We start from the raw sequence: 20,300 nt of genomic DNA, 5'->3' as shown, positions 1-20,300 counted from the left end.
GAACTATTCACAGAAAGCATAAATTCATGTGTATCAACTTTCTTTTTATTGCTTGTGAACTTGAAATTCCTTTGTCATTTCACATTCCTATCTATATTGCTGCTGATGTTTAATTGAAAGTAGCAATAATCACTCCCTGCACTATATAACAATCCTTGTTGTGTTCTGGGTCTACTTGGTGAAAATAACATTTAAGAGCTGCAAAGATTTATGATCATAATTCTTTTTCCCACCTATGAGAGTTTACTAACAAACAAAAAGTCCCAAAGAAACTGAAAAATAAATTTGATTTAATATGGTTATTTTGAAATGAATTCTGGATCAGATCATTGTTTATTAAGTTTATAGCAATTTTATGGTGATCTGGTGCTGACTTTGCATCCTTAAAGTACACAAAACACAAGAACTCTTTCACCCAAGTCAAGCTACTATATCAGCAATGTGATGCTTCCTGCTGGGGCCTGCTTTAACCAAGTCAATTTATTGTACCAGTGGAGTGTCTAAACCATCACATGAGCTGTCCGAAGCTGTCTTGTAACTGATAGTGAATAATAACAATATGAGCAATCGAAACGGAAACAATCTTTCACTTCTCCTTATGATTATTCTTTCAAACATTTATCAATGGTTGGCAAACGTTTGTTTAAGCTAAGAATTCTGTGGATTCCTTTGCCACAGACAGCTGTGCAGGCCAAGTCTTTATGTATATCTAAGGCAGAGGATGATTGTTTCTTGATTAGTCAGGGCATAAAGGGATACGGGTAGAAGGCAGGAGATTGGGACTGAGAGGAAAATTGGATCAGCTATGGCGGGGCAGGCTCGATGGGCCAAATGGCCTAATTCTGCTCCTATGTCTTATAATTTTACAATCATTGGGTGAAATATTGACTGTGCAAAATTTCAAAATTAAAGATAACAAAATTGCCAGTCCCTTAAATTATTTCCTTTGGAGCAATAAATACCACTCTCACCAAAAATTATACAATATACAGACTGCTCATCCATTTTGCAATCTCACAAGCTCATGAGTTCAATTAGTACTTGGGAAGAGAGAGTCCAAACTGGCAGACAACCAAACCAGGTGACATCTGACTTTAGAGACCTGGGTGTACACACACATAATTCTTAGAAATTGATAAGACATGAGGAGAGGGCAGTTATTAGAGCAATGGGATTCTGGGCTTCATCAGTAGAGGCATAAAGTACAAACACAGAGGTTATGTTGAAATAAATAAGCAGAGATGAATAAATGTTTCATAAAGGACACTGACCAAACAGTATATGGAAATAAATTATAGAAGCAAGTTCAGCCATCATTATTAGTCAAACACCTTTTTTTATATTTATCCTCAAATTGCTTTAGATGTTATCATTTGCAATTATACAAGGCTAAATCTGAAATTATAACAGCCACCTGCTGGTTATTAATGATTGGGCAATTAGTACGTTATTCAACAAAGTCCTGATTTTAACTGATATCAACTCAGAAGTAATTGCATGGATCAGCATGCACTTGCTGGTGACTCCGGCAAGTGAAAATCATTTGGTGACACTCTCGTGGGCCAGTTGCCCTCTGATTTCTGTGACTGTGCATAACTATGTGCAATTCAGAAATCAGCTGAAGGTCAGATGTTGTTCTCTGAACTCGTGTTCTGCTGCTGGTCTCTGCACAGCATTGGGGGCGAAATGTGATTCACCTCCTCCCAGAGAGCAGATGAACCTTGGGGTGGTGTTTACATTTGAATGAGGTTGCTGACCTAAATTAAAGGGAGAATTGCAGGTAAACTTTTTGCTTATTTTTCTTTATTATGTTTGATGTTTTTCATTTGTCACTAGTCATTTAAATTGCTTTAAATTACCATTATCAATTTTAAATACATTTGAACTGTTAATTATCTCCGATTATCGGAGAAAAATGGGAACTGTTTAGAGGCTGTTAACAGCTGTGACCTGTCAAAAGCTGTAAGGCTGCTCTGTGTTTTGGGTTTCAGCATTGACCATGTGAACAGCCCTGATATTGAAGCCTCAAGCTCGTATAGAACTGTGGAACTGTAAACAGTAATTGGAGCTGGAGGAATAGCGTAGGGGAAGAGTATGCTCGATTGATATGACCTGAACCGACAGCCACATTATAGCCTGTAAAATGTAATGGTCGGGAAATTATGTGGGCAACACTATGCCAACATCAATTAATCATCCAATGTTATTTAATGAAACCCCTAAGGTTCATGTTAATGTTTAAATTCATGCATCAAGTGTTAGAATAAGCATCAATTTATTTTGAAGGAGTTCAAAGTACATTTATTATTAAAGTATGTATACATCATACAACCTTGAGATTTGTCTCCTTAAGCCACAAAACAAAGAAACTTGAAAGAACCCATTAAAAATAAAGACTGTCAAACACCAAGTGCAGAGAGAAAGAAAAACAAATTGCACGAGCAAACAGCACCCAGATCGAAAGTAATTCCACAGACACGAAGCCAGACATCACCGCAGCAGGAGCAGGCCGCAGCCTCAGTTCGGTGCAGAGCCGAGCGAACAGTGAGTAGAACTGGCCCGACAGCCTGCCTTTTCATTCTGGCCCGGCATTATAATTGTCCAAACATCAGGTTGTTCCTCACTCAGGCCCTGTCAATTCGATACGCTCTGGGCCAGGCCCTCGCCGCCACATTTCGGGCTCTACCCGACCTTTCCAAATTGGGCTGGCGCTTAGATTGATCAAACGTGAGTGTTTCCTCACTCTCGGTTTTGGTGGATGGGCCTTGCCTTGCCTCCGCTTGCCTCAGCTCTGCCTCGCACTTGCTTGCCTGCCTCTTCCTTGCCTCCATTGTTTGCAGTGATCGTTTACCAGAGTAAGTGTTATTAACAAAGTATTTACTTGTATTCTTAATTTTGTTTGCTACTGATAAGGAGCCACTGGGCTTCATCAGCACCATCTTAAACCAGAAAATAGTACATCTTTAAAAAATGTAACTGGAAGATAATTTGACATGTATTATTTTTTTTCTGTGAAATAACTTGATTCATTGATTCATTCCATCTTTTTATGCTACCCTGCAGCGTGGAGCTGCATTTGTGTAAATGAGGCCACTGCTATTCCTGAAACTGTGGATACAGCGAGAGATTGTGTAACTCTCACAAACAAATATATGAAGTTTCTATACGAAACAGGATGCTAGAACGAATGAATTCTGGAAGAAAGCAACAACACTAGTGGATAAACAGCATTTATTGTTCCACTTCCTCGTCCATTCTCATAATTGCATTCATGGCCTGGATTTTGTGGTCACTGATGTAGTAATGGCATTTGCTTCAGCCAGCAAAGATCAAGATAAATATGGGTCATGCACTTCCTCTCTTCCAGTGGGAGTTGCCGCCTGTCATCGTATCTAGTAACAGTAATTATTATCAAGCAGGTTAAACATCTATTTGCAATGGATAGTGCTTACAGTTACAACCATTTAATTCACAAATATCCTTCAGGGAAATTAAAATTATGTCGTTCCATGGTGAAGTTCAACACACAGGACTGTGGCTGACCCTTAACATTGATTGAGTTAGCCTCATAAGCCATTCAGTTGTACCAAATGACAGCACCAAAACCCAAACCTCTACCTTCATTTCATGCACCATTGCAATTCAGCACAGCCTCACAGTCCTCTCAAAGTAATTGACGATTCTCATTGTTCAAAGTACATTTATTATCAAAGTATGCATACATTATACAACTTTGAGATTCGCCTCCTAACAGGGAGCCATGAAACAAAGAAACCCAAAAGAACCCATGTATTAAAAAAAAGAAATCTGTTGAATACCTAATGTGCAGAGAGAAAAATGCACATTATGTACTTAAAAGAGAACCCATAAAAATAACAAATTCCCAACATGCAGCGATACACCTGTCCAGAAAAAATTTAAAAAACACTGGCTTTTCATGATTGTTTAAAGTATTTTACTGATTGATAATAAAAGTTGAAGCATACACATATATCAGATGGAAGCAGAAATGCCATAAATGAAGCATTTAGTAATAATTTTATCATTTTAAGGTCAATACATAGTGAGATAGGAATAGCGTCCCCATACATGAAATTAATGTTTCATGGGTACAAAGCTTATGCACCCATAAAAAGGCTGAGAAACCATTAACAAATTCAATGATATTCCCTGAATCTAAGTGTAATATTGTCAGAGATTTTTGCAGTAAGAATAGTTCAGAATTATTTCATTCATTTACTGATTTCAGTTCAGTTCAGTTTTTGTTTATGGTCATTTAGAAATGCACGCATTAAAAAATGATACAACGTTCCTCCAGAATGATATCACAAGAAAACACAGGACAAACCAAGACTAAACTGACAAAACCACATAATTATAACATATGGTTACAACAGTGCAAAGCAATACCATAATTTGATGAAGAGCAGACCATGGGCACGGTAAAAAAAGTCTCAAAGTCCCGATAGACTCATCATCTCACGCAGGCAGCAGAAGGGAGAAACTCTCCCCGCCGTGAACCTCCAAGCGCCGCCAACTCGCCGATGCAGCACCATTGGAAGCACCCGACCGCAGCAGACTCTGAGTCCGTCCGAAAACTTCAAGCCTCTGACCAGCCCTTCCGACACAGCCTCTCTAAGCACCATCCTCTGCCGAGCGCTTCAACCCCGCCCCGGCCGCCGAGCAACAAGTAAAGCCGAGGACTCAGGGCCTTCCCCTCCGGAGATTCTGGATCACACAGTAGCAGCAGCAGCAGCAGCGAAGCAGGCATTTCAGAAGTTTCACCAGATATTCCTCCGTGCTCTCACGTCCGTCTCCATCAAATCAGGATTGTGCACGGCACCCTACTTGACAAATAACAGACATCACCACTGGAGTGGCCGCTGCGAGCTGTGTCGCGCCACCATTTTCCACCTCATTTACTGTGATTGCAATGGAATACAACAGAGCTTGTGGAGGAGGAACCAATCTGACAGTCACCACTGATGTCCATGCCAATTATATGTATGTGGGTACATGGAGGTTTCATTTGGCTTCGCTGTGTAATGAGAAGAAGATGATAACTTCACCATCTCTACAGCTGAAATGTGCACATCAATGTGTCCCCAGAAATGGGAAATATAGTGTAACACGTTCTCTCTATATACAGTCTGTTAGCTGAGGCTTGTATTCCCTTGTTCTGATGTAATGAATAGACTCGTCTGAGCCTACAGGCTGATCTGAAATCCGTCCCACCCAGTAACTCTACAGATAACACCATGGCAGTGAGCAAACTTGCTATTCCTCTCCATAGCTCACCCCTTTGATAGATATAACAGTTTTATATGTTTCATGACGGTGCTAGCCAGGCGTCAGAGAACATTTCGGGAGTGCAGTGTTATGTGTTTTACTGGAACTGGGCTGCACGAGGACATACCCGATCAAATCTTTTCCATGGACGGCTTCCAGACCATTTGGGCTGACCGGAAGTGCACTGAGAGCGGTAAGCATAAAGGAGTTGGGTGCTCACTGTTCTGGTAAACAATGGATGGTGCAATCCGGGTCATATTACGATCGAGGAACGTGTTTGTAGACCGGATATTGAACTTTTTGCTGTTGGACTCAAATACACCGAGATACAACACTGGGCATCACGGGAGGTCGTTCCTGCCTGTGGCCATCGAACTTTGCAGCTCCTCCAGTGGAGGGTCAGACACCCTGAGCCAGTAGACTGGTCCTGGACTTATTTCCATCTGGCATAGTTTGCATTTTGTTGTTTGATTGTTTGTGGTTTTTGTATTGCTATACTTATGCTCTATTCTTTGTTGGGGCGGCTGTAATGAAACCCAATTTCCCTCGGGACCAGTAAAGTACATCTACCTATCTATCTATTCAGTATTACAGTTCGGTAAAGGTAACTGCAGAGGCATGAAAGAGGAGCTGGACAAAAATACTTGGAAGTGAGCACATGCAGGGATGATGGTAGAGTGGTAATAGCTGGAATTTTTGGGACTAAATCACAATACACAGGATTGGTTCATCCCAAAGGAAAGATAAAGCATTCTGAAAGCAACCATGGCTGACATGCATAAAAACAAAGAGAGGACATTCTGTACAACATAACAAAAATTCATGGGAAGATGGAGGATTAGGAAGCTTTTAAAAAACAATGGAAAGCAACTAAAAAGCAATAAGGAAGGAGAGAAAAAAAAACCATGAATGTAAACTGGCTAATAATATAAAGAAAGATACTAAAAGTTTTATCAGATATATAAAGAGTAAAAGAGTGGCAACAGTGGCTATCAGACCACTGGAAAATGGCATTAAAGAGGTAGAAATGGCAGATGAGCTGAATAAGTATTTTTCACAGTGGAAGACACTAACAGCAGGCCAGAAATTTGAGAGTGTCAGAGAGCAGAAGTGAGCGTAGTCACTATTACTAAGGAGAAGGTGATTGGGAAGCTGAAAGATCTCAAGATAAATAAGTCATCACCTGGACCAAATGGACTATGCCCAGGGTTCTGAAAGAAGTAGATGAAGAGATTGTAGAGACATTAGTAGTAAGCTTTCAAGAATTATTAGGTTCTGGAATGGTTCCGAAGGACTGGAAAATAGTAAGTGTTACTCCACTCTTTAAGAAGGGAAGGAGGCAAAAGACAGGAAATTTTAGGGCAGCCAGCCTGACTTTGGTGGTTGGCAAATGTTAGAGAGTCCATTATTATCGAAGAGGTTTTTAGATACTTGGAGGCACATGATAAAATAGGCCGAAGTGTTTAAATATAAAGGTAAAAATAAAGATGTATTTAAAATTAAAGTTGATATTTTATAAAGGTATGGTATTTATGATATTTACTAATATTTGTGTAAAAATTATTTAGTAATGAGTTAATTTATGTATTTAACTTTACTCCAATGTGTCCACAAAGGATTAAAGTCTACCTCATATCTGAAATTAAGGAAGAGTTTAATTGAAAAGCAAGACGTACTGTATCAAACTACCGAAGTTGCATTCTTTACACTCTGTGCAATTGTAGATCATTATTTGGGGTCAAGAGTTCAGATTTAATATTGGTGAGACGCCATCTTTTCTTGTAAACTCTGCAGCGGTCAGTTGATAGAATGGTTTAATTAACTGTCCTGCTTCCCAAACTTTAGTTGGCAGAGAAGGTAGCTGGAAGAGTCCTGCCCTCCAGTATTATGTGAAAACAGGGGCATGTAAATGATGAAAGATTCAAGGAGGCAATTCAGTCATTTGGGAGAAGGACGAGAAAGTATAAGTTTAAACATGGGATCTCTTTGATACATCCCAAACCACCAAAAACACTGGAAGCTGAGGATTACATCTGGAGTTCAACATTTTTTTCTCAATTGCTTCAATGAATTTGAGTAGAGTTATATCAGGTTTCTAATTAACTATTGACCAGCACCTCCACTCTGCCCCACAGAATGTCTTTGACACTGGTTGGTCCATCTACATTAACCTCTAGATGGAAGATGGGAAAATCAGAATTTGGACTGTGACCCAAAGTATATAGAGCAGTACCACACAGGAGAAGTCCTTTTAGCTCACAATGTCTGTGCTGACCATGATACCAACTTAAACTGCTAATCTGCCTGCACATGACCTATATCCATGAAGTGACTCTCCACTCATGTGTCTGTCTAAGTGTCTCTTAAACTTTGCTATGGTATTTGCTTCCACCATGTCCAGGTATCTCCTTACAGGCACTTAACCACTCTCTGAGTAAAAAATATGCCACATAAATCTTCCTCAAACTTTCCCCTCTCACCTCAAAGTTCATATTTGACATTTCCATGCTGGGAAAAAGACTTTGACTATCCACCCTGTCTATATCTCTAATAATTTTGTATACTTTAGTCTATACTGTGCTCTCAAACAATAATAATATTGCCTAGTCTCCACTCCTCTGGGATGTCACCTGTGACAAAAGAGGATACAGAGAAATATGTCAAGGTCCCAACAATCTCCTTTCCTGACTCCTTCAATAACTTGGATTGGGCCTTGGGTCCTATCCACCTTAATGCCCTTCAAGAGCCTCAGCACCTCATCGTCCTTGACGTTAATGTATGTCAGTATAACCCTCCCTGCTCTCACTATCCTTCGTCTCCTTTTTCTTGGTGAATACTAACGTGACTCACCTATTACCCCTGGCTCCAGGTATAAGTTCCCTTGAGTGGTATTACCATCTCTCCAGTTACATTTTGTTTTCAATGTATGTTTAAAATGCCTTGGGATTCTCTTTAATCCAACTCTCCAAGGACATTTCATAGTACCTTTTAGTCCTCCTGTTTCACCGTTTAATTTCTCTCTCCTTCTCACTTTATATTCCTTGAAGGCCCTGGATGATTTCAGCTTCCTGAGACTTATTGTATATATGCTCCCTTTTCCTTTTTGACTAAATTTGCAATATCCCTTTGGTCCAATGTTCCTGAACTTTACCATACTTGTCTTTCTTCCTCACAGGAACATATTGGTCCTACATTCTGACCAGCGGACCTGCAGAAGACTCTCGTGTCAGATGTGGACTTACCTCCATAAAACTACTGCTCTTGATCTACCGTTCCCAGCTCCTGCACTAAGCTGTTATAGTCAGCCTTCCCCAAATGTAGCACTTTTGTTCCGAGGTACAGTCTTATCCTTATCCATATCTAACTGAAAACTTTAAAAATATGATCATTGTTCCCAAAATGCTCTCCCCATTGAATTTCCGGTTACCCGGACAGGCTTATTTTTCAGAATCAGAAGCAGTTGTAATATCACTGGCATAAGTCGTAAAATTTGTTTTTTTTGCGGCTGCCGTAAAATGCATTACATAATAAAGCTATAAATTACAGTAAGTATATACGTATCTATACGTATATGTAAATTAAATAAGTAGTGCAAAAAGAGAGAACAAAAATACTGAGGTCGTTTTTATGGATTAATTGTCCATTCAGAAATCTGATGCCAGAGGGGAAGAAGGTGTTCCTAAAATGTTGAGTGTGTGTCTTTAGGTTTATGTACCTTCTCACTGTGCTCAGTTCTGGTCGTCTCACTACAGGAAGGATGTGGAAACCATAGAAAGGGTGCAGAGGAGATTTACAAGAATGTTGCCTGGATTGGGGAGCATGCCTTATGAAAACAGGTTGAGTGAACTCGGCCTTTTCTCCTTTGAGCGACGGAGGATGAGAGGTGACCTGATGGAGGTGTATAAGATGATGAGAGGCATTGATCGTGTGGATAGTCAGAGGCTTTTTCCCAGGGCTGAAATGGTTGTCACAAGAGGACACAGGTTTAAGATGCTGGGGAGTAGGTACTGAGGAGATGTCAGGGGTAAGTTTTTTTTACGCAGAGGGTGGTTGGTGCGTGGAATGGGCTGCCGGCAACGGTGGTGGAGGCGGATACGATAGGGTCTTTTCAGAGAGTTTTGGATTGGTACATGGAGCTTAGAAAAATAGTGGGCTATGGGTAAGCTTAGTAATTTCTAAGGTAGGGACATGTTCGGCACAACTTTGTGGGCCGAAGGGCCTGTATTGTGCTGTAGGTTTTCTGTGTTTCTCCTTGATGGTAACAATGAGAAACGAGCATGTCCTGGATGATGGTGGTCCTTAATGATGGATGCTGCCTTCTTGAGGCATTGCCTTATGGAGAGGTCCTGGATGCTGAGGATGCTAGTGCCCATGATGGAGCTGGCTGAGTTAACACGTTTCTGCAGCTTTTTCCAATCTGCAGTGGCCCCTCCAAACCAGATGGTGATGCAACAAGTTAGAATTCTCTCCACAGTACGTCTGTAGAAATTTGTGAGCATCTTTGGTGACATGCTAATTCTCTTCAAACCCTTAATGACATATAATCACCATTGTGCCTTCTTTGTAATTTTATCAATATGTTGGGCCCAAGATTGATCCTTGGAGATGTTGACATCCAGCAACTTGAAACTGCTCATCCTTTTCACTTCTGATCCCTCAGTGTGGATCGGTGTGTGTTCTCTTGACTTACCCTTCCTGAAGCCCACAATCAGTTCTTTGGTCTTACTGATGCTGAGTTCAAGGCTGTTGCTGGAACACCACCCAACCAGCTGATCCATCTCACTCCTGCACACTCCTTGTCACCATCTGAAATTCTGCCAATAATAGTTATGTGGTTAGCAAATTTATAGATGGTGTTTGTGCTGTGCCTAGCTACGCAATTGTGGGTGTAGAGAGAGTAGGGCAGTGGCTAAGCATGTAACCTTGAGGTGTGCCAGTGCTGGCTATCAATGAGGAGATGTTATTTCCAATCTGCACAGACTGTGGTCTTCCAGTGAGGAAGTCAAAGATCCATTTGCAGAGGGAGGTGCAGAGACTCGGGTTTTGGAGCTTGTTGATTAGAACTGAGCAGTCAATAAACAGCAGCCTGATGTAGGTATTACTAATGTCCGGATCGTCCAAGGCCAATTGGAAAGCTAGTCAGATTGCATCTGCTGTAGACTTATAGTGGTGATAAGTAAATTGCAGCAGGTCTAGGTCCTTGCTTAGACAAGAGTGGATTCTAGCCATGGCCAACTTCGCAAAGCAGTTCATCACAGTAGATATGAGCGCCACTGGGTGATGGTTGTTGAGACAGCTCACTCCGCTCCTCTTGGGCACTGGTATGATTATTGCACTTTTGAAGCAGGTGGGAATCTTTGACTGCAGCAGTAAGATTAAAGAAGTCCTTGAACTCCAGTTGGTTGGCACAGTATGGCTCCTTCCCTGGCTGATCCTCTACAAACTGTGCCAAGAGATATTCCTTGATGCACCTAACAAATTCTGGCCTAAGGGAGTCCTAATCAATATGTGGAAATTAAAGGTAACTACTACAACTACAACTAACCTGTGTTTTCACAACTTCCATTATCTGATTACATATCTGTCACTCTACTTGCCAATGGCTATTAATATTGGAACTCCCCTATCTCTATCTATCCATCTGAAATGTCCAGCTCCTGAAACGTTGCATACCAGTCATGTCCTTCTCGCAAGCTAATCTCATTAATGTCTACAACATCGCAGCTGTTCTTGTTGCCGATTGCAAATTATTATTTTTTTTTACATGAGGGAGATGGTTTATGATTGTGTTGCCATTTGAAAGATTTGTTTTTTTTGCTGGGATTGATGTTTTTCTTTGAGTTGTTTTCTTTGTTTCATGGCTATCTGGAGAACACGAATCTCAGATTTGCATACTGCATATAATCTTTGATAATAGACGAACCTTTAAATTTTTTGCTCATGTACTAATCCAGATTATATACATCTGCCTTACCTGTAATATTCTTTGCATTGAAATAAGTACACCTCAGTCCATCAGCCCACCATGTTCATTACCTAGCCCCACTGGTCCTTTCTTCCAGCCTTACTTGACCTAAACTCTACCTAACATCAAGGCCTCTAGTTGTTGATCTGTTGCTCTGGTTCTCTTGCTGTGCTAGTTTAAACTATCATAAGCAGTAATATGGATCCTTTTGGCAAGAATTTTGGTGCCTCTCCTGTAATGGAGCAACCGATCCTTCTTTAAAGTTTCATCCACACTGAAGGCAGCCCAGTGATCTGTCTACTGGAAGCTCTCCCCTCCCTACCACCCCTTTAATTGTCTTTAATTGTATCAGCTTTCTATTTCTTGCCTTTAAGGCATGTTGCCTTTAAGGGAGTAATGTTAAAGCTACAACCTGAAAGGAGCATTTTCTGCTTAACTACCTGAATTCCATTTTCAGGACTTTATAGTGCTTTCCGCCAAGGTCATTAGTACCAATATATCTGCTCAACCTCCTCTTTCAGAATATGCTCAGAGACATCGTCGATCCTGGCTCTAGGAAGGCGATACATCATCCTTGAGCCTTGCTCAGAGATATCAATATAAATAAATCTCGATCAATATTGCTGTTTAGACTTTGACCTACCTTGCTGTACAATAGAGCCAGTCATGTCAACACCGATCTGTAATTTCTACTGAGAGACCGTTCACCAACAGTATCCATAATGGTACACTTTTTAGAGAGGAGAACAGCAGACTAGCCACAGGAAATCCTGGACTACTGCCTTCTCCTCCTGGCAGTCATGGTTATATCTGACTGAACCTCTGGCATGACTATCTCCTTGAACCTCCTACCTATAACTATTTTTGCCAGCTGAACGCTCCCCAGTGAGTCCAGCCAATCCACGCAGTTGGAGAAAGCCCTGTAGATGAACATTTCCTGCAGACATTGTCACCAGAGACGCTTGATCTCTCTTTAAATGCCTACATCTCACAAGGGGGAACATATTGAGCATCATCACTTTTAACAAGGAAAATGAAAAATCCTGTATTGCGTTACCTTGTTGCTGCTTACCCTCCCCATCAACACCACACATCAATAGCAGCACTTCCAAACTCAACACTGCCCTTCCCAACATGGCTGCTCCACGAGCCATAGAGTAACCATGTTGAGAAGTGCATGGATCTTGCCTTTTTTTATTCACTGCCATGCCTTAAAGAAAACAATCAACTCTCCACTTGATGCATAATTTTTAAACAACCTCTGCTGCTCCTTCTCCTTTCTATGCCTCAAAATAAAAAAAAGCAGAGGATGGAATCTGGTGACCAGTAAAATCAGGACCCTGAAAACAAATCATTTTGTGCTCCTCAGAAATGTGGTAAGAAAGCAGTCATACGCTTTTAGAAGTTTGTGAAGGTTCGGCATGTCATCTAAAACTTTAACAAACATAAATTGATGTGCAGTGGGGTATATATTAACTGGTTACATCACAGCCTGGTATGGAAACACCAATGCTCTAGAACAGATAAACTTAGAAAAAGTAGTGGATACGGCCCAATCCATCACGGGTAAAGCCCTCACTGCCATTGAGCACATCTACGTAGCGCACTGTCACAGGAAAGAAGCATCCATCATCAGGACCTCCACCATTCAGGCCATGCTCCCATCTCACTGCTGCTATCAGGAAGGAGGTACAGGAACCTCAGGACTCACACCACCAGGTTCAGGAACAGTTATTACTCTCAATCATCAGGCTCTTGAACAATAGGGGATAACTTCACTCCACTCATCCCCTCACTGACCATTCCCACAGCCTATGGAATCTTATTCAAGGACTCTTCATCTTATGTTCACCATATTTATTCCTTATTTATTTATTATTGTTGTTATTATTATTATTTTTTCTTTTTGTATTTGCACAGTTTGTTGTCTTTTGCACATTGGTTATTTGTCCGTCTTGTTGTGTGTGGCCTTTATATGACAGAATCAATAAAATACTGATTCTATTGTGATTCTTTGTATTTACTGTGAATGCTCACAAGAAAAAGGTTGTATATGGTGACATGTACGTACTTTGATAGCAAGTTTACTTGGAACTTTGTATATGAATGTTAAGATCAAATTTTAACTTTTGTACCAGGATCTGAATAGGTAATTGATGAAGACATAAACACAAACCTATCTTTCATCTCTAAATAATACAAATAAAGGATTAATAAGAACAGCAATAAAAGCAATAGTATTATTTTGCATACTGTGGGCACGTAGCCAAGTGGTTAAGGCATTCAACTAGCGATCTGAAGGTTGTGAGTTCAAGCCCCAGCCGATGCAGCGTGTCGTGTCCTTGAGCAAGGCACTTAATCACACAGTGCTCTGCGATGACACTGGTGCCAAGCTGCATGGGTCCTAATGCCCTTCCCTCGGACAACATTGGTGTCATGGAGAGGGGAGACTCGCAGCATGGGCAACTGCTGGTCTTCCATCCAACCTTGCCCAGGCCTGCACCCTGGAGAGTGATGACTTTCCAGGCGCAGATCTATGGTCTCGCAAGACAAGCAGATGCCTTATTATTTATTTTGCATACTGTATTGGAAGGTTTTTTTTTCTTTTTTTACGGGGATTGAATGTCAGATAAATCCAAAAATTCCCAAGGCTACTATAAGCTGACCATTCAGGGACTTGAGTATTTTGATCTGTTTCATGCTGACAACAGATTCAAAGCAAATGTGCCCTGCTGAAATATTTGGCATGCTTTAATATTTTATTTACAAGATAACACTTTAAGGTAGAATGTTTTAGTAATCTGTACCTTCAACTACTGCCTGTAAAATAAAGCAAATAGCAATTCATACCTTAGAAGTTTATCTGCACTGTTTTTTGGTGTTAAGTCATTGTGTGTCTCCTAATGCTACTTCGAAAAGGTCTAAAATATCATAATATTTAATAGCTTAATTTTAAAGTGCTGTTGGTCTTTTTCAGGTAATAACACATAGTTTCAGAAACAGTGTGTGTTCTAGGAATTATTCCCTCCTACCAGCACTTAGCCATGTGGTTGCAGCCTCATCAGCCAGCCTACAATTGCACGGTTACTGCTCTGGTGATTCCAGAGTGCAGGGAGCAAGGCTCCTTTCTCCCTTTCCACATTACCGTTTCTCTGATGTTCTCTCTCCTCTCCCATTCGGGCTGCACTTTGCACCTCTCTTTCTCCCTCCACACATGTATCTATGCACCCTCACTCACACACTGACTGGCCAAAGCACTGTGACTCCTAATCCCCCTGCATCCCTGCTCGGGCACACATACACCTATCCCATAAAATCATCCAAGAAGACCACTGTGGTGCGACTACTGAATCACCTCTCACAATTATTCACTATTGTGAATGAAGACCTCCGCGAGCAGGTACCTGGTGCTCCAGCCTAAAGTGGCCCAGCTACGAATAACAGGTTTAACTCCTTTGGAGGAGGCAGTGCTGGAAATGGGTGCTAGGACAAGTGAGCTTTAGGCATGAGGAGAAAGGTAGCTTCTATTAACATAAACTAACTCTTCAATGAAAGTATCTTTACTAGAGGGAGGTGCATCCAAAAGAAAGAGGCAAGCTCAATGTGGTAAACCATGTATATATGTTGTAACTCGGTTACCTGTCTGGACACACCCCTCTGCTGACTGCCCCTGTGGCTCCTCCCACAGAGTCCTGTATAAAGGTGTTCGCCTTGCCCCTCCCCCTCAGTCCGGGGGCAGACACTCACTGTGGAGGTCGTATTGTACAGCGAATAAAAGCCTTTCAGTATTTTACCAAACCTCAGTCTTTTGGAGTAATTGAAGGTGCGTCACTCAGTGATGTTATGATACTTGCTGCATGGCAATTTAACTTGAAGGGCCTGGTTAGGCTTTCCTCAAAGTAGGAGGGAGTGCAGCTCTGAGCCAGTGGAGCAGGAAGAGATGGCAGTATTGGCTGCAGCAGTAGAAGAGGATGCAACTGTGTCTTTTTTTTTAACAGAGCAGCAGCTAAACTACTTGCCCTAGAGGAAAAGAGAGGGGTGTGCTTCTTGAGGTGAGCCACTTGGCACTAGAAGGCTGCAGTCAAGCAAGACGGGAGAAGGCAGTGGGACTGACTTCGAGGGTTTGATGAACCCCATGACAGGGAAGCACTTAGACAGGAGGAATCTTGAGAAGCCCGCCTAACTGCATTCTAGTTTGTCATATCTGTCATGGTCCGGATCGGAGTCCCTATAATTTACTTTGTTTGCGTTACGATCTGGACCGTTGACTCTCTGTTTCCCTTTGGTTCCCTGTTTTCCCGTGTCCCTTGGGCTTGGTGATTGGAGGCAATTTACTCTCGGCTGAACCGGCAGTTTATAGTCTCCGGCTTTCAGCCGTTCGGCGTAAGAGTGTTTGCAAAGTCACCAAAGGTACTGCGAGCCAATGTCATCTGGCCAGAGCAAGCCTAGTCTCCTCCCGGAGCAAGTGCCAGCAAACTGCCTTCCCTTGTCAGTACGGGTCAGTCAAAGTTAACCTGCTGGGGTGAGTCAAGAGCTCGCCGCGGCTTGGAGTGTACCTGAGCCCAGTTATAGTTCTGTCCATCGTTGGGTGGCCTCCGTATCCATGTCGTGCATCTAAAAGGGGTCCCGGCCCTGTACCCTGGGAGCGTCCTGACCCTGTGTCAAGAAGAGTCCCGACTCCGTCCCATGTCTAAGGAGGATTCCCGGCTCAGTGTTTTATGTCCTGTGTATGAGTCTGTCCAATGAATAAGAAGAGTCCTGGCCCTGGCGGTCCGTGATTCTGAGTCCAAGCCCAGACCCTTGGTCCCAGCCTAGTCGTAGTCCTGAATCCTTGTCCAGTTCGCTATTCCTGCTTCTGCTTTGCTCTCCTTGTATTGAGCAATAAACTCAATTTAGTTAACCTCACAAGATGTGTCTTGCATTTGGGTCCACCCTTGCCACCACCAATGCCCCCACTGTGACAGTATCAGCTCTGTGAGATGGTCGGAACAGCACAGGAATGCATGTCCATGCTCCCTCGGGAGATGAAATGGTCCCAGGAGAACCTCAGCTTCATGCTGGAAGTAATTCCAGGTAATGTTGGCTGAGGGAGCAAGTTTCAGTGTCATTTGAGACCCAGTTCCTACATTATAAAGCACTGCTCACCCTGTCCAACAGCACACAATTTCCAGAGACCAGAGATTATGGCCCACTGGTGCTAATAATAGGGAGCAGACAGCCAAGATGTTTTAGTTGTCCTGGATGAGGCTGGATGAAAGCTCTGCAAAAGATGCGTATGTTAATGCTTGCCCACACAGAGGTGCAGATGAGATCGTGGGAGCAGAGAATCATGTCCCATTTTGGGACGTCAGAAACACTCTGCCGACGCTGGCTGTTTTCATGGTGGTGTATCCAAGCCTGTATCCCGTTCTGCCGATACAACAGTTGGTACCTTGCATTCTGGGGCTGACCGACCAAGGACACAACTTCACCAGAGCAGGTGAAGGTTGGGTTCTGGCAGGGCAGGTGTATTATAGCAACATGGCAGCGCAGTGAGAGTATTTCCAGACCTCTAAGGAAAAAGAGAAAAAACAAGAGGCCCCACAACCATATTGATTTTGATTCAGACTTGTGTTCCATTATGCAACTCATGGTGATCGAACCTACTTAAATAACCTAATTGTCAATTCTGCTCATGCTTTTCATCATTCAGATCCCAAGGTGAGTCAGCCAAAGCTGAATGTTAGTGCAGTTGTCACAAAGTGCAAGGTGATGTCCATGTAAGTAGCTAAGAATAGCAACATATTGCCCTGGCTGAAAGATTATAATGTTCCCTTTTTATAGATTTTTACACAATGGTTTGAAGGAGCGGATTTTGTATTTGATGGTGTGAAATTAATCCAGGGTGCCGTGAAGTTATAGAGCACCTGTGCAGAGTTTGCCCTTACTGAGTAATCAATGCCGTCAGCACAGCCCGTTGTCGCTGATCTCCCCTACAGCATGATGCTTTTATGTTCATAATAATAGTGGGCAAGTGATTTCTTTAAAATGGCTTATAATGCTGACTTATTATAGAGGCAGGGCTTCCCTGGAATTATCCACTTGTACAGGATAATACAAGGAGACAGTCACCAGTGAATTGAGATGCCTTTGGAAATGCGCGGATTATCTCAAATCAATGATTACATTGACAGATGCTGAACATTAGAAGTTCATGCCACGTCTCAGCTCCTCCTGGCTGAGAGCTGCCTGATTTGAAAAGTCATTGCTTTTTTTTTTGTCGAAGGACTGCAGGCTGTAGTGATGGACATACCTACCTGAAACACATTGGTACACAGCTCCAGCACCCTGCTCCTTCCACACAGGATCTGTGGGAGCATTCCGAGCTGTGTCTGCCTGTAATGATATGAAGTTAAATGTAATTGAATAGATTGATTTGGCTAATCAGATTGGCTGACTGTCAGGAGGCAAAAAGGGGGAGTAAAGGCAGCCTTTTCTGGTTGGCTACTGGTGACTAGTGGTGTGCTGCAATGGGAAAAGAAGTGGCAGATGGAAAATAGTGTAGTGAAGTGTGTGGTCTGGTAGAAGGAATAAAGGCACAGTATTTTCCACATGAAGAGATAATTCAAAAATCAGAGGTGCAAAGGGACTTGGGAGACCTGTGCAGGATTTACTAAACCTTGCAAGTTGCGTTGGTGGTTAGGAAGGCAAATGCAATGTTAGCATTAATTTTGAGAGGACCAGAATATAAGAGTAAAGATGAAATGCTGAGGCTTTATAAGCCATTGGTCAGACCGCACTTGGAATATTGTGAGCAGTTTTGAGCCCCTTATCCAAGAAACGATGTGCTGGCATTAGAGAGGGTCCAAAAGAGGTTCACGAGAATGTTTCCAGGAATGAAATTGTTAACATACGAGGAGCGCGCTGGATGGCTCTAGGCCTGTATGTGCTGGGATCTGGAAGAACGAGGGGGGCCTCATTGAAACCTATTGAATACTGAAAGGCCTCGATAGAGTGAATGTGGAGGGGATGTTTCCTATAGTGGGGGAGTCTAGGACCAGAGTGCACAGTTTCAGAATTGAGGAGCATCCATTTAGAACAGAAATGAGGAAATATTTCTTTAGCCAGAAAGTGGTGAATCTATTGAATTCATTGCCGCAGACAGCTGTAGAGGCCTAGTCATTCGGCATATTTAAGGTGGAGGTTGACAGGTTCTTGATTAATCAGAATGTCAAAGGGAGAAGGCAGGAGAATGGGGATGAGAGGGATAACATATCAGCCGTAATGGATTGATGGAGCAAACACGATGGACTCCTATGTTTTATGATCTTAAGGTCTTAATGGTCTAATTAGCTGTATTGTTAGAAATTTAGCTCCAATTTCAAACAATACTAACAATGTAACAAATGATCAGAGAATATTTATATTTTCTGCCTGATATAAAGTTAAATGTAATTGAACCTTTGGTGGGTGGAGCTAAAGAGACAGTGGCGCCTAATGGCGATTCCTTTGCTAGCATCTTCGGAAACAGCTCTATTTCTATCTTTAATATCTCTATTTTTCCCTTTCAGGGTTCTTTTGAAGACCATGGCCTGGAGTTTTATGCTGATTTCAGTTCTTTGTGGGAATGGGATCCACTCCGAGGTCTCACGACTGACCGTTATTTGATATACCAAGGACGCAGCCTAGAAGATTAGCTCGCCTTTGGATTTCCTGGATTTCGTGGCTCTGGAGGCGGGCAGACTTGTGGTCAGTGCCTCTGCAAGGAATCAAAGTGTAGTGGGAGACGGAAGATTGAAAGCAGCAAGCCGGCTGCTGGCTGTGTGCCCAGAGACCCGGGTTCTTTGGGCACAGAGCTCGGAAAAAGTAATGCAAGGAACTTTTAACAGCATAAATCAGCGAGTTGTTTGTTACGTCTCGCTGTGAAATGGCGTAACCTCTTTTTCCCTTATTGGAAGAGAAAGAGCCTGTGGTATGTTAAATTACTGAGTGAATGAGTAGTCTTTGGGGTACTGCAAGATTGTGTCTTTATTGATGCTTTGCTGCATGCCTGAGTGCTCAGTGGGGGGCACTGATGCTTTTTCTCTGGTGGGCGAGGGGGGTCATTGCTTTGCTGCTACTTATGCGTGGGAGGGGGAGCTGTGGGGTGGCTTTGGGTTCTAACATTGAACTGTCATTCATTCTTCGGGGTACTCCTCTGTTTTCATGGATGGTTGTGAAGAAAAAGCATTTCAGGATGTATATTGTATACATTTCTCTGACATTAAACGTACCTTTGAAACTATTCTGTTGAATCAATAGGTTTTGTGACCTCATTGAATAGCCCTGTTACTTTGGATGCTTTGAATTCTAAATATCCATTAGTCTACTAGAATGCAAAGGGAGAATCAAGGGTTGAGACAATTAAGAACATGATGGTGAGCAATGACATGGAGAAGGAGGAAGACAATAGTTCCATGGATAACGTTTAATGACAATCTGCAAGGTTGGTAAATAGATTGGCCTGCTTGCCTGGAGTGAGGCATTTGGTTACAAGGAGGATTAGAGAAGCTAAATTTCTTTCTGCAGAACATGGGAAGTCGAGGACCTTATATGTGTTATAAGAATACAAGGGAAATAGCTTAAATCCACTACCCTGGAGAAATAGACGATCAGACATAGGAAGAAATTTAAAGGAGATCTGTGGGGCACATTTTTTTTCATTCAGAAGGGAGAGGTTTAGTAATGATCTGCCAGAGAAAGTGCTGGAAGCAGATACAATTATAATGGTTAGGAGTTGTTTGGACAGGTGTTTGAATAGGAGAGGAGTCAAACAATACAGACTTAATAGAGCATTACAGAGGCATCACTGTTGGCATGGACTACTTGGGTCAATGGGCTTGTTTCTGTGCCATAAATCCTTGACTGAAGTCAGATTTACCACAAAGGAAGATGGTTGAGATCATCACTTGTCTCAAATCAGGGAAGTCAGATGTTCTTCAGGACGCTCTCCAAGACCTGCCATTTTCTGCTGTTTCATCCAACTCCATTAACAACTTGATCATTGGGAAATAAGTCTGATCATAAG

At 42.2% G+C, this 20,300-nt stretch overlaps 1 long non-coding RNA gene across 1 annotated transcript; it reads left to right on the top strand.

The window, feature by feature from the left end:
* Positions 1 to 1,643: 1,643 nt before the first annotated feature.
* LOC134352325 (uncharacterized) lies at positions 1,644 to 19,308 on the top strand. Its single transcript, XR_010019374.1, has 3 exons — positions 1,644 to 1,780; positions 8,465 to 8,625; positions 18,805 to 19,308. It is a non-coding gene; the product is annotated as an uncharacterized LOC134352325 (long non-coding RNA).
* The last annotated feature ends 992 nt before the right edge of the window (positions 19,309 to 20,300 follow it).

This window comes from Mobula hypostoma, chromosome 9 (genome assembly GCF_963921235.1).
Source record: "Mobula hypostoma chromosome 9, sMobHyp1.1, whole genome shotgun sequence".
NCBI classification, from domain to species: Eukaryota; Metazoa; Chordata; class Chondrichthyes; order Myliobatiformes; family Myliobatidae; genus Mobula; species Mobula hypostoma.
The sequence above is the reverse complement of the archived record's forward strand: the minus strand, read 5'-3'. Positions and strand labels throughout refer to the sequence as shown.